The sequence below is a fragment of the Oryctolagus cuniculus genome, chromosome 6, assembly GCF_964237555.1.
Source record: "Oryctolagus cuniculus chromosome 6, mOryCun1.1, whole genome shotgun sequence".
NCBI classification, from domain to species: Eukaryota; Metazoa; Chordata; class Mammalia; order Lagomorpha; family Leporidae; genus Oryctolagus; species Oryctolagus cuniculus.
The window spans coordinates 79432644-79447358 of record NC_091437.1 but is presented as its reverse complement, the minus strand read 5'-3'; the positions used below and the strand labels follow the sequence as shown (position 1 = coordinate 79447358).

Genomic DNA, 14715 nt, shown 5'->3' with positions numbered 1-14715 from the left:
ATTAGTGCTTATTTATAATTATTACTATTTAAAAATTCTAAAACACTAAACACATTAAATTTTTCATTTTTCTCCTATGCCAGCTAATCTGTTGTTTTGTCAATATATATAATTTGCTAGCATACACTGACATTTGTCTTTTCTTGTATTTGACAAATCATCTTTCTAAGATATTTAAGCATTTAATTTTTAAATTGATAACTATAAGCTCATCTTTGTTTTCATTTGATTCAAGAATTTTTTTATTTTGTTTTTTTTTTTTTTATTTTTTTTATTTTTTTATTTTTTGACAGGCAGAGTGGACAGTGAGAGAGAGAGAGACAGAGAGAAAGGTCTTCCTTTGCCGTTGGTTCACCCTCCAATGGCCGCCGCGGCCGGCGCGCTGCAGCCGGCGCACCGTGCTGATCCGATGGCAGGAGCCAGGAGCCAGGTGCTTTTCCTGGTCTCCCATGGGGTGCAGGGCCCAAGCACCTGGGCCATCCTCCACTGCACTCCTTGGCCACAGCAGAGAGCTGGCCTGGAAGAGGGGCAACCGGGACAGAATCCGGCGCCCCGACCAGGACTAGAACCCGGTGTGCCGGCGCCGCTAGGTGGAGGATTAGCCTAGTGAGCCACGGCGCCGGCCTTTTTATTTTGTTTTTAATCTCTTCAATGATCCATTGGTCCTTCAGGAGCACACTGTCCAATTTCTATATATTTGTAAATTTTTTGCTGTTCTTCATGTTATTTTCTTGTTTTACTCCATTGTGCCTGAGAAAACACATGATATGACTTCAATTTTACAAATTTACTGAGGCTACATACTTACTTATCTTTATATAGAAAAGTATCTAAAATGCCTAACCGAGAAATTAAGTTAATCAAAATAAAACACATTTATTTTTAATAACAAGATATCAAAATGTATTCTCAGTTATAAATTCTATAACTTAGCCAATTGCCCTGTAAATAAAAATTACAGGTGGAAAAAAGTGTTTACCAAATGCACAAATCAGGTATCAGCGCTGCAGCAGTACTGTGTACTCAAACTATCTCAGAAAGACAACAAAGTAATTTTTTCTAAGAAATGTTATTACTAAAACCTTTTCAGATTGCAAGTGACAGAAAATCCAATTGAAACTAACTCTAGGGAAAACAAAGCCTTACTGAGCTCATTAAGTGGGAAGCTGGGGAAGGGGGCAGGTCAGGGGGCCCCAGGTCACAGCCCACTCTTCTCTATGGTGGCTCCATTCTCAAACAGGCACTCCTTCTCAGGGTAGCAGGGCCACTTACGGCAACTCTTTATAAGACTCACAACTCCAAAATCACTGAGACACCAGTGTGTCTTTCTCCCGACCACCCCTCAACAGCCAGGAAGCTAGGTCCCCCGAGTTCCGATGAACCATTCTCAATATCAAGTACTGGGGCCAGAAAGATGTGCCATGTTGGTAGACCAGGGCCGAGGTAAGTGGCTGCATTATTAAAAGGCAACATTATTAAAAGGAAATGATGATGGGCAGAGAAAGCAATTGCTCAGTGTTATGGTTTCCATAGGCTTTAGCCTTTCTAAAGGTAATGTTAAAATGTAACCCCCACTTGTGAGATTGTAGGAGGAGGGACTGGGTGGGACTATAAGAGGTAATTAGCACTCTGCCTTCATGAATGGACAAGTTCATTCATGCAGTTAATGAATTAATGGGTAAATGGGTTATATTGAAGGTGGGTCTGCTACAAAAGCCAGCTTGGCCAGATCTCTTGTGTGCTCCTTGTTTTTCATGACCTCAGACCATCACCTGATACGGCCCACTCCCAACCTTGAGCTGGAACCCTAAGCCCAAATTTACCGCTCTTTATATAAACTTACCCAGTCAGTGGTATTGATATGGGGGAAGTAGGCAGGGAGTTATGCAGGAATAAAGAAAGCGGGAAGATTTTTTTTTTCATAATTTCTGTGTAGCATTGCATTGGACCCCCCCCACCTGTCAATCCAGTACACCCACTTTCCCAAGATGCATCTGTGTCTCATCTAGAAGCAGGCAGGAGGAGACACCATGATGGCCACAAGGAAGCTAAGCTCCACTCGGAGGTCCCATGGAACTCCCAGAAAGCTTCACACACACTGAACTCCATTCTGTGTACCACCCCCTAATTCATAAGAGACTAATAACATGCTAGCAGCCTTTTTGCATTTAGATTTCTGCTTATGGTTCTTCTCAGGCCTTCTCACCCTCTGTCTCCTCAAAGGCAATTCTTTGGCCCAGATATGATGAGCATCTCTCTGTGTGGGAGTGCACACATTTTCACCTGAATGTATACTCACTCTCTCACTTTTAAATAAGTCCTGCTCTCATTTGTGCACTGTTTTTATGCCTCTGCTTACAGTTCTTATCTCTGTGAGAGCAAGAACTCGCAATAAATGTTGAGATACTTATGCCCGTAACAGTATTGTGTTAGTGACCATATAAAATGAACAAAGACACTCATGCCTGTCAAAGAGTTCATCAGATGTAAAACTTGAGACAGCAGCTTTATAGGAGTGATCTCCAAGATGCCTTTTTTGTCTTTTGGTGTGGTGCTACGGAATTAAGAGTTCTTCTAGGGGAGGAGAGAACTTCCACTTTGCTTATGGCCTTGTACAAATAATGTCAGAGTTTGTGGTCACAAAAGGCTTCCATAGCCTTAGCAGCTCATGGCAAGAGTCTTGGGTGATCACTGATGTCATAAATAAGAGTGCTAATTGTTAAATTAACAACAGGAGTCACTGTGCGCTCACTCCTCATGAAGGACCTCTGTCCTTAATAAGTTATACTATGAGAATTAACTGCAAAACTTGTTCTCAAACAGTAGTTTATACGTTGTGTGAATGTTTGGGTGCAAACTGTTGAAATCTTTACTAGTATAGAGTTGGTCTTCTGTATATAAAGTTAAATTAAAAATGAATCTTAATGAAGAATGGGATGGAAGAGAGAGTAGGAGGTGGGACAGGAGTGGGGGTGGGAGGGTGGGAATGGGGGGGGGGGGAAGAACCACTATATTCCTAAAGGTGTACCTATAAAATTTGCATTCATTAAATAAAAGCTTTTTTTTTTTTTTAAAGAGTCCTTCTAGGGCTGTCAGAAATGGAGTTCAAGAGAGGCCAAGGCATGCCCAAGCTTTATAAATCAGACTAGAAAATGTCACCTGCCAAAGCAAACAGGACTGATGGGAGTAGGAGGAGAAAAACAGAGACACAGTCCAAAGTGGGCATGCTGACATTTCACGCGGTTCACTAACTCTGCTTTGTGGTCATCATAAATTTCTCTCAGAATTACTGTCAATGAAACTAATGAAATCACAGGCTGTTCAACAAAAGAAGTATCAATCTGTAGTTTTCCACTGGGTCAGTGAGACCTCCATTTATCATAGGTATGCTTATGTCATCCAGGGCTGGCCGCTGAGTTCACCTAAACCACCTTCCAAAAATTTCACCAAAATTCTCTATCAACAAAACTCAGATAACTTTTATAGCTGTACACCCTGCTTTTAATACAAAAAGAAACCAAAAACCTCTACATCTAGTAAACCAATCTAAATCTCTACACCTGTACTTTCCCACAATAAGATTCTCCCCCAGCTTTCTTTTTTAAAAAAAATTATTTATTTGTTTGTTTGTTTGAAAGTCAGAGTTTCAGAGTGGAGGAGAGAGAGAGAGAGAGAAAGAGAGACAGAGAGAGATCTTCATTCTACTTGTACACTCCCTAAATGACAGCAACGGTTCAGGTTGGGCCAGGCTGAAGCCAGGATTCACGAGCTTCTTCCAGGTCTCACGTGTGGGTGCAGAAGGCCAAGCACTTGGGCCATCTTCTGCTGCTTTCCCAGGCATATTAGCAGGGAACTGGATGGGAAGTGGAACAGCCGGGACTCAAACTGGAGCCTATATGGAATGCTTACCCCACTATGCCACAACACTGGCCCCTCCACCAGCTTTCTCACAACAGATTTTTGAAATACATATTTGTACTTTAATTGTATCAAATAGACAAGCATTTTTTTCAAATATATTTCCAGAACTCAAGATGAAAAATTAAGGTCATAAGGATTTTATTAACTGTGTTTTTTCCCTGAAGTCTATGGAAAGAGCAATTGTTTATACACATGTCTGTAGGTATGCAAATACATATTTGTGTTTGAATATATAAGTAAGATATTAAAATTGAAGAAATTTTCAAGAAAATTCCTATTGATATACCATACCCATTTCCACAATATTATCTCATTTAGAAAATAAAATTTGACTTTATTTATGTACAAAATTCATATGCATTATATAAAACATGGTCAAGTTCCACACTAAGAAAACACTATATGTTTGTCACAGATCAAAGTGCAATAGGAAAAATGAAACCAATTTACAATGAGAATTTAACTTTTTAAAAATTATTCATTTAAGGGGAAGAAAGACAGAGAATGAGCCCCCATTCACTGATTCACAACTGAAATGCCGGCAAATTTAATTTCTTTTCTCAGGTCTACAACTTACTACTTAGAAAGAGAATTCAGAATGAGGTGGTCAAGCTGGTAGGTGGCAGCAGCTGTGTTTCCACAGATGTAGAGATTTTGGTCTTGACGAAGACCGTAACGGGCAAGACCATTCACCCTGGAGGTTGAGCCCAGTAACACCATGGAGAATGACGAAGTTGAAATCCAAGACAGGGAGGGCATCCCACCTGACCAGCATCGTGTGCTATTTGCCAGCAAACATTTGGAGGAGGGCTGCACTCTGTCACAGACTACAACACCCAGAAAGAGGCCACCCTGCACTTGGTGCTCCACCTGCAAGGTGATGTCATCGAGCCCTCCCTCCGCCAGCTCTCCCAGAAGTACAACTGCAACAAGATGGTCCTCCCCAAGTGTTACGCTTGCCTGCACACCATGCTGCCAAGTGCCGTAAGAAAAATGAGGCCACATCAACAACCTGCACCCTAAGAAGAGGTCAAACAAGGCCCTGCCCCCACCCCAAGCCCCATGGCCCCAGGGCCTCAATAAAGTTTCCCTTTGGTTGACTGGAGCAGTTGAAAAAATATAATTCAAGTACTTATTGCCTCCATTTCTTAATGTAGAAAAATCTGTTCTCCACTTAATTATTCTAACATACTAAAAAAAACTAACAGTGATGGGGGAGGGCAGTTAATTTTCTGTTCTTCCTATTGAAGAATTTCAGTCTCCTTTCCATTGGAGTCCATAAAGACCTGCCATTCCTAAGATCATGATTCATATCTTTTTTTTTTAACTTTTATTTAATGAATATAAATTTCCAAAATACAGCTTATGGATTACAATGCCCCCCCCCCAACTTCCCTCCCACCTGCAACTCTCCCCTTTCCCGCTCCCTCTCCCCTTCCATTTACATCAAGATTCATTTTCAATTCTCTTTATATACAGAAGATCAGTTTAACATATATTAAGTAAAGATTTCAACAGTTTGCACCCACATAGAAACACAAAGTGAACAATACTGTTTGAGTACTAGTTATAGCATTAAATCACAATGTACAGCACATTAAGGACAGAGATCCTACATGAGGAGTAAGTGCACAGTGACACCTGTTGTTGACTTAACAAATTGACACTCTTGTTTATGGCATCAGTAATCACCCTAGGCTCTTGTCAGGAGTCATATCTTTTTTTTTTTTTTTTTTTTGAAGATTTATTTTATTTATCTGAAAGGTAGAGTTACAGAGATGGAGGTAGAGACAGATCTTCCATCTGCTGGTTCATTCCCAAATGGCCACATGACTGAGGCTGGGACAGGTGAATACAGAAGCCAGGAGCTTCCTCTGGGTCTCCCACATAGGTGCAGGGGCCCAAGGACTTGGGGCCATCTTCCGTTGATTTCCCGGGCACATTATCAGGGAGCTGGATCAGAAGTGGAGCAGCCAGGACTCGAACCGGCGCCCATATGGGATGCTGGCTCTGCAGGCCAGGGCTTTGACCCACTATACCACAGTGCCAGGCCCCTAGTGTACTTTGTATCTTGCCTATATGAACCCAGGTCTTTCGCTGGGAGTATTACAAATTCTTTTTCTAGGGTTCTGAACCATTATTTTGAGCAATATTCCATCTCTCAAGTGTCCCTAAAGGGTCCCTAAAGACACCTCGTGTGTCTTCAGACCATCTTTCCACCAAGGAAAGAATGGGATATTTTTGTCTCCAAGTGAGGTGTTCTGTGTTTAACTTCAGTGTCATCGAGGACGAAGCATCTCATTAGCCACCCCATTCCTAAAATCACACCAAAGCCCCAGTTTGGATCATGAGATCCAGTCTGATTTGGCTGGCAAGGAGACCTTAATAAATTTAACTTTATTATAAATTTAGAAGCAATGACATGATTTGACTTACCAGAGGGCAAAAGGTGCAGGCCAGTCCTGAGTGTTTCTTGCTAAGGACTTCACCCAAGGTATGGTCCCAGGGGACTGCCTCTACCTGACACTATCCAAGTGCTCTTCAGTGACACCCAATTCTAAAAAAGAAAAGAAGAGCTGGAGTAATAAGGAGGAAGGAACAATAAGAAGAAAGATAAAAGCTACCATTCTGCCTAGGAATATCTAGTGCCTCTCCAACAGGAAAAAGCATGGAGCTCAGCTGTCCAAGTTCTGCTTGCATCCCATGGTCAGAGAAGAGGAAAAACTATGGAAAACCTAATATCAAAGGCAAGTTGAAGGGGCCAGGGCTGTGGCGTAGCAAGTAAAGCTGCACGCTGCCAGCATCCCATATAGCAACAGTTCGATTCTTGGCTGCTCCACTTCTGATCCAGCTCTCTGTTATGGCCTGGGAAAGCAGCAGAAGATGGTCCAAGTCCTTGGGCCCCTGTACCCGTGTGGGAGGCCCAGAAGAAGCTCCTGGCTCACGCCGCTCCAGCCATTGTGGCCATCTGGGGAGTGAACCAGAAAGTGGAAGATCTCTCTGTTATTTCACTTTTTTTTTTCTGATAAATTTGGCATTTCTTTTTTTTAACTTTTATTTAACAAATATAAATTTCCAAAGTACAGCTTATGGATTGCAGTGGCTTTTTCTCCCCCATAACTTCCCTCCCACCCACAACCCTCCCATCTCCAGCTCCCTCTCCCATCCCATTCACATCAAGATTCATTTTCAATTGTTTTTAAATACAGAGTATATAAAGAAGTAAAGAAGATCAATTTAGTATATATTAAGTAAAGATTTCAACAGTTTGCACCCACATAGAAACACAAAGTGTAAAGTACTGTTTCAGTACTAGTTATAGCATTAATTCACATTGAACAACACATTAAGGACAGAGATCCTACATGAGGAGTAAGTGCACAGTGATGCCTGTTGACTTAACAAATTGACACTCTTGTTTATGGCATCAGTAATCACCCCAGGCTCTTGTCATGAGTTGCCAAGGCTATGGAAGCCTTTTCAGTTCACCAACTACGATCATATTTAGACAAGGTCGTAGTCAAAGTGGAAGTTCTCTCCTCCCTTCAGAGAAAGGTATCTCCTTCTTTGATGGCCCGTTCTTTCTACTGGGATCTCACTCACAGAGATCTTTCATTTAGGGTGTTTTTTTTTTTTTTTTTTTTTTTTTTTCCCAGAGTGTCTTGGCTTTCCTTGCCTGAAATACTCTCATGGGCTTTTTAGCCAGATATGAATGCCTTAAAGGCTGATTCTGAGGCCAGAGTGCTGTTTAGGACATCTGCCATTCTATGAGTCTGCTGTGTATCTCGCTTCCCATGTTGGATCGTTCTCTCCCTTTTTTATTCTATCAGTATTTGCAGACCCTAGTCTTGTTTATGTGATCCCTTTGGCTCTTAGTCCTATCATTATGATCAATTGTGAACTGAAATTGATCACTTGGACTAGTGAGATGGCATTGGTACATGCCACCTTGATGAGATTGAATTGGAATCCCCCGGCACGTTTCTAACTCTACCATTTGGGGCAAGTCCAGTTGAGCATGTGCTGAACTGTACATCTCCTTCCTCTCTTATTCCCACTCTTATATTTAACAGGGATCACTTTTCAGTTAAATTTAAACACCTAAGAATAATTATGTGTTAATTAAAGGGTTCAACCAATAGTATTAAGTAGAACAAAAAAATACTAAAAGGGATAAAGTATTAAGTTGTTCACCAACAGTCAGGACAAGGGCTGATCAAGTCACTGTTTCTCATAGTGTCCATTTCACTTCAACAGGTTTCCTTTTTGGTGCTCGGTTAGTTGTTACCATACCATGTTATTTCATTTGAGACCCTCTCTGCCTCTGCCTCTCTGTAACTCTGCCTTTCAAATAAATATATTTTTTAAAAGGAAGTTGAAGACTTTCAATACAGTGTTGTGGCTACCCTCAGTATTCAGAATGCATCATTATTTTGTTCACCCATCCTTTGAGAAGCATTTGAAAGACTAAGTATTTCTGTGGCTATTTTAAAGTTAGCTAAACTGAAGTCCAGGTGATCTAAAGGACCCATATTCCTGGACAGCCTGTACTGGTTCTGGGTGTAGAGTTTATATCTCTGGATCCTCAGCCAGGTCTTCATCTGCTAAACCCAGCCCCCTGGCCTGGACTCATCACCTGTCTCATTTCTGCCCCTTTCCCACCTTTCAGAACAGGGCTATTCTCTCAAGTCTGCTTCTTTCCAGGAACTACTGTTATCTTACATCAGATTCTCATCTTCTAGGTCCAATTGTAACTAGATATTTGAAATGTCTGTGTATCTGCAGATTTTTAAAATAAATAATGATTAAAAAACGGAAGTAAAATATGTACTAATTGAATTAATAAAAGATGGTATCCTTAAATAATCACTTTACCAAGTGTGGTGGAATGAGAAGGCCATGCCGAGATGGCCTCTGGCAAGCGAGCGTCAGTTACTCAGGAATAGCTTCAAAACCCATCTGGCAACGGAGCCTGCCTGGCAACAGGCAGTGATTGGTTAGGGTATAAACAGCCCCCTGACCGGATTGGCTGCCTTGGCTATTTAAACTGCTGTGCCAACTGAAATAAATGAGTCTGTGGGCTGCTCGCCTCTGGCCTGCTTTCACCCGACTCCTAGGGTCTGTGTGGTGACTCTGCACCTCTTGCCCATACCCGCACTCCTCCTCTCAGAACAAATCCACAGCAACAACCAAGAAGAAAATTCTGAAAAAAATTTAATGAGGGTGGGTATTGGGCCAAACTATTAAGCCAACAGATGGAACATCCACAGCCCATATGGGAGTACCTGGCTTCAACTCCCGGCTCCATTTCCAGTTCCAGCTTCCTGCTGATGTGTGCCTTGGGCAGGAGTAGTGACGGCTCAAGCAGTTTCATTCTTGCACATCCACTTGCAAAACTGGATTGAGTTCCTGGCTCCAGTTCCCAGGTTCAGCCTGGCCCACCTCAGACCATGGCAGGCATTTGAGAGCTATCTCTGCCTCTCAGACAACAACAAAATTATAACAAAGTTGCCATTTGCTGAGTTCTATGTGAACAGCACTATGTAAGTACTTCCTAAAAGTTATTTCATTTAAGACCCTCAATAAATTTATGAGCTAAGCGTTGTAATGCCCAGTCTATGTGCAAGTGGAGTGAAGTTCAGAAATGTCACAGCACTTGCCCAAGGTTATCAGCTGGCAGGCTCCAAGCCAGATTTCAAATCCGGATGTGATTCAATTACAAAGCTGGACTTGGAACTACTGTACTTCACTGTTTCCTGTGTTAATTTTTCATAACATCTCAACATCTAATACATTTTTAAAATGGGGCGGTTCATAAGTGTCCTTTAGTGGCCATCACTGGCGTGTCCTGAGACATTGAGTAGTCAAAGACTTCCCAAAATTTTGTCAAGGATGTACAGAAATAGGAAGCCTTGGGGTGGGCATTTGGCACAGTGGTTAGGTCACCCACATATCTACGTGCCTGATTCACATCCCAGCCACCCAGCTATCCTACGTTGGGTCCAGCTTCCTGCTAACGTGCACTCTGATGGCAGCAGATGATGGCTCAAGCATCCTTTCAGGACCACTTGTTTATGAAGAGTTCACAGCCACAGGTTTCATCTGGTGAGTACCCCATCTTTCCTTCTCATTAGGATCTGGCTCGTGAATTTCTGCACCAACTGAGGTAACAAACCTCCCTCTAGCAGTTTATTTATAGAATAAAAAGCCCTTTCCCTAAGTACTTAAGAAGCACATGAATTCACCTGTAACTGCAATGTATGGCAGGCGACAGGTGGTGAGAGCTAACTGCAGGAAGCATCTTCCAAAGGGCGGAAACTGAGGACATACTTTCCACACCTTTGTTCCTTTAGTCACACCATGATCTCAGGAGCCAGTTTCTATTATCCCCTCCATTTCACCCCAGGGTACATCCTAGAACACTTAAGGAGGTGGTCTAAGTTCACAGAGCCAGTGAGAAGGAGGTGAAGTTCATATTGAGGGAAAAATCTTCTTTAAAGGGATGAAGTTTGAAGGATAGGGATCATATTCAAGGAAAAATTAAGTGAAATGAGAAAACATGTATGTTCAGTCACCTTAGAAACTAAAGCCACACTCACTTAAGGACATTCGGGGAACTGTTTTGAGTGATAATACTACTAAGTAAACTAGGAATGTGAAAGGCCACATAATTTCCACTTCAGAAATAATGAAATTGACTTTTAATTTTAATTTTAAAATTCTAAGCTTCTGATTCCTGGGTTTATTCCATTTCTTTTTTATTTTTAAAATAATAAAATACAGAGAAATATATAGAGAATAACACAAGAAAACATCTTGCCTTTATTACAGAGTTTGGTTAATTCTTTCATTTGTTTTAGTAAATCGATATATATGTGTGTATCTATATATTATGTAACATAATATGCCTACTGAAAGGATATAAGGCTAGCACTTAATTATTTTTTTAAAGATTTATTTATTTATTTGAAAGTCAGTTACACAGAGAGAAGAGAGGTAGAGAGAGAGAGAGAACCATCTGATGGTTCACTCCCCACTTGGCCGCGACGGCTGGAGCTGTGATGATCTGAAGCCAGGAGCTTCTTCTGGGTCTCCTATGTGAATGCACCGTCCCAAGGACTCGGGTCATCCTCTACTGCTTTCCCAGGCCACAGCAGAGAGCTGGATCGGAAGTGGAGCAGCCAGGAGTCGAACCACCGCTTGTATGGGATGCTGGCACTGCAGGCAACAGCTTTACTGCTAACCACAGTGCCGGCCCTGGCTAGTACTTAATTATATCAGACCTAGGGACCAACAAATGAAAGAGATGAACGTTGTGATCACTTTGGCAGCACATATACTAAAACTGGAAAGAGATGAATGTTAACAGTTCCAAAAATCAGATAATGGGAATTTGAAGAAAAGAAATAACATTAGAAAAGAGGGATGTGGAAGGAAAAGAGAGAAAGGAGATCTATGAATTACATACAGGGAAGCTCCCTAAGGGATGGAAAGTTAATTTGCAAAGACACACCCAATACTGTATATTCCATATTCTGTGGAACACAGAATTCTAATTTACAAACATTTCCTTATGACACTTCGTTACAGATACTCATGCCTATTACCACTAAAACTGCAACTAGCCAACAGAGAGGAATGAATGGGTCAGTCTTGCTACAAAGCTACAAGTCAATGAGAACCTGCTGAGAAGGGGACATTTAGGGCTCTGATAACTTGGAATTTGCCATGATTCATGGACCTTGTATTCTTTGAGTTTTTACTAAGGAAATATCAGAAAATAGCAAAAAGAAAGTTGTACCCTGCTGAAAAGTGAAGTCAGTTACCATGGGGAGCATACAGAAAATCATCACCATGATGATTTAACCATCACTGAGATTTTATCTTATTATTTGGTAATAATAATAAAGAATATTTACATATCTATCTACTGATCTACATCTTTATTAAGTGAACAATCAAATGTATATTTCAACCTTCCCTTTTCTATTAGTAGAGTAGCCCTATGAACACAAAAGCAGTAAAACTGTATTTCTTCAAAAATATTCTACATATCATATTTTGACCTCTCCAATCAAGGAAAATATCTAAAATTTTAATGCACTCAATAAACTGCTCCTCTTTTCACAAATAAAGTATTCTTACAAACATATTTTATCCATATAGGCATTCCTCTAATCAATTTCTTTTTAAAATTTTAATTGCAATATTTTATTTGCGAGAAACAGAGATTTTTCCATTCTATTTGATTCATTCCTCAAATGCAGGGTGGTTCATTCCAGTTGGTTCATTCCTCAAAAGCTGAGTGTCAGGGACCCAACTACTTGACCCACAACCTGCTCTTTCCAATATGCACAATAACAGGAAGCCAGAGAGGAACCAGAGTAGGGACTCAAACCCAGGGCACTCTAATATAGGGTGAATATAGGATGCAGGCTTTTCTTTCTTTTCTTTTTTTATAAAATATTTATTTATTTGAAAGTCAGAGTTACACAGAGAGAGAAGGAGAGGCAGAGAGAGTTCTTCCATCCGCTGGCTTATTCTGCAATTGGCCGCAATGGCCATTGCTGCACCAGTCTGAAGCCAGGAGCCAGGAGCTTCTTCCAGGTCTCCCTTGCGGGTGCAGGGGCCAAGGACTTGGGCCATTTTTCACTGTTTCCCAGGACGTAGCAGAGAGCTGGATCAGAAGTAGAGCAGAGAGACTTGGTGCCCACATGGGAAGCCCACACTGCAGGCGGCAGCTTTACCCGCTGCGCCACAGCACCCACCACAAGGATGCAAGCTTTTCAAGCAGACCAAAAACAGCTATGGCAAACGCCCACCATTTATAGCTTAATTAAATATCTACCTATCCATACTGTTGCTCTTTAGATGTGTGTGTGTGTGTGTGTGTGTTTTGCACACATCTTTTCATAATGCCTTATATCAAAGAATTCAATCAAATTGTGATTTCCTGTGGATGGTCAACATACAATCCAGATGCTTTACGAACTGATCGACATGATCAATGGTTGAGTGAAACTTTTGCTTTCTATACCAGACAAACTCTTAGCTTTTGAAAAGGAGAGCATGTGTGGGGTAATGAAAAGGTTCTGGAACTGCACAGCAGTGTTGGTGCATAATATTGTGAATTTACTGAGTATCACTGAGTTGTATATGTTGGAATGACAAATCCCTATTTCATGTGCCTTTTACCACAATAAAAAAGGAGAGGTATTTATTCAGTCCTGCTTGTCGAAAAAACTACTTCACCTGCATGTCTTCCCCCCACCCCCAGTAGTGGTGTCTGGTCTAAGGCGGACAACACCTGATTTAGATCCTAATTATAGAACATAGCTTAGATCATTCCAAGAAGAATGGGAAATATGGCTATTTACCGGAAGGCTGGGAGCAACTCAGCATCTCTCTGCTTGTAGGAATCTGGCTTATAATATTTACTGTAAGGGACACTAGAGACGCTGCGGTCAGCCCCACAGACACATGCCCCAGGCAGGCTGACCTCCCTCCCCCCACTCCACCAAGGCGGGGAGGCTTCTAGACGACACATAAACAAGTGTCTTTGACAGAAAAGCCAGCGGCTCCAGGCCCCGAGGATTGCCCAAACTAACAAAGCAGGGAAGTGGAGACCCTGGTTTATTTACAAAGCCTACGTGCTAGAAACGACAGAGATAAAGCTGTTCCCAGGAGGAGCCACCAGGGCACTGGCTCCCCTCTCTCTTGTTCCTGAGACAATATGCAAGCTGAGCAGGAGCCCACAGAGAACCCAACAAAAGGGGCCAAGGACTGCTCTGCAGGTCACAGGGCAAGGGAAACCCACACTCTGGCTCCCGTGAACCGACACTACAAAAATCCCCACCCCTGCCAGCCCCAGATGTTTCTTTGACATGCAACTGTTAAAATACAGATAATCCAGGGGTGCTGACAGACACCTTGGACTCCATCAAGCATGCAAAGAATATGATGCCGCTGCCCCGGCTGACAGTGGGAACCATCTGGTAGCTGCAGAGTTGTAAGCGTTTCACCTTAAAGAGCTCCACTCCCATGATGGATGTCTGTGCGGTTTTACCAGAAAGGACTTGAAAGATGAGCCTGGGAAGACCAAAGACCCCATCGCTTATCCCCTCTCCCTGCATTCCGTGCCCCATGATGTGACAAGGCTTGGTCTCCTAACTCCACAGATCTGACAAGTAACCTGGGTTCCACGAGTTCCAAAGTCTCCTCTGGCAGAGAGAAGGAGCAGTAGACTCAAGTCCACCCACATCCCTCACATACATACCTCTTCCCTTCAGTCATACCGTAACTGCCGTGTGCAGGGTCTTGTGTTAGGTGTTCCAACGGCACCATGAATAGAACACGTTCCTCACTTTTTAGCCCTAGTAGAGGATAGAGACAGGTAAAGAGATATTTAAATGCTGGTGTGGGTTTGGCTCCCATGATCTGAAATGCACAGAGGCCTGAGGAGTCCAGAGAGAGCCAGCATACCTCACTCAAAACTCAGCGATGCAGCGAGACTCATGAGCATTCTTAGTCCCAGCCACGTGGTCCCTGGTGGGCTGGGGCCAGGTGATCAGGAAAGGCCTGAGGAGTGGTCAGAAGCCTGTCTACAGTTGGCTTGACAGGCAGGGGTAGCATCTTCGCCAAATGCGTGTGAGTCTTTGGGGTTACGTGCGCTAGCACTGATTCCCAAATACTGATCTGAAACAAATGAGAGGATGGAAACTACAAGCACTTGGACCAAATGAGACAAAAGGACAGTTTAAAAGTTATTTTAAATACTAAAATCTAAATCTTAAT

At 42.2% G+C, this 14715-nt stretch overlaps 1 long non-coding RNA gene and 1 pseudogene across 1 annotated transcript; one reads left to right on the top strand and one right to left on the bottom strand.

Annotated features, from left to right (window-relative positions):
• Positions 1-622: 622 nt before the first annotated feature.
• On the bottom strand, positions 623-6623 carry LOC138850251 (uncharacterized). Its single transcript, XR_011389994.1, has 2 exons — positions 6358-6623; positions 623-750 (listed from the first exon to the last, which is right to left on the bottom strand). It is a non-coding gene; the product is annotated as an uncharacterized lncRNA (long non-coding RNA).
• Positions 4456-5044, top strand: LOC108176556 (ubiquitin-ribosomal protein eL40 fusion protein-like; annotated as a pseudogene).
• Positions 6624-14715: the final 8092 nt, after the last annotated feature.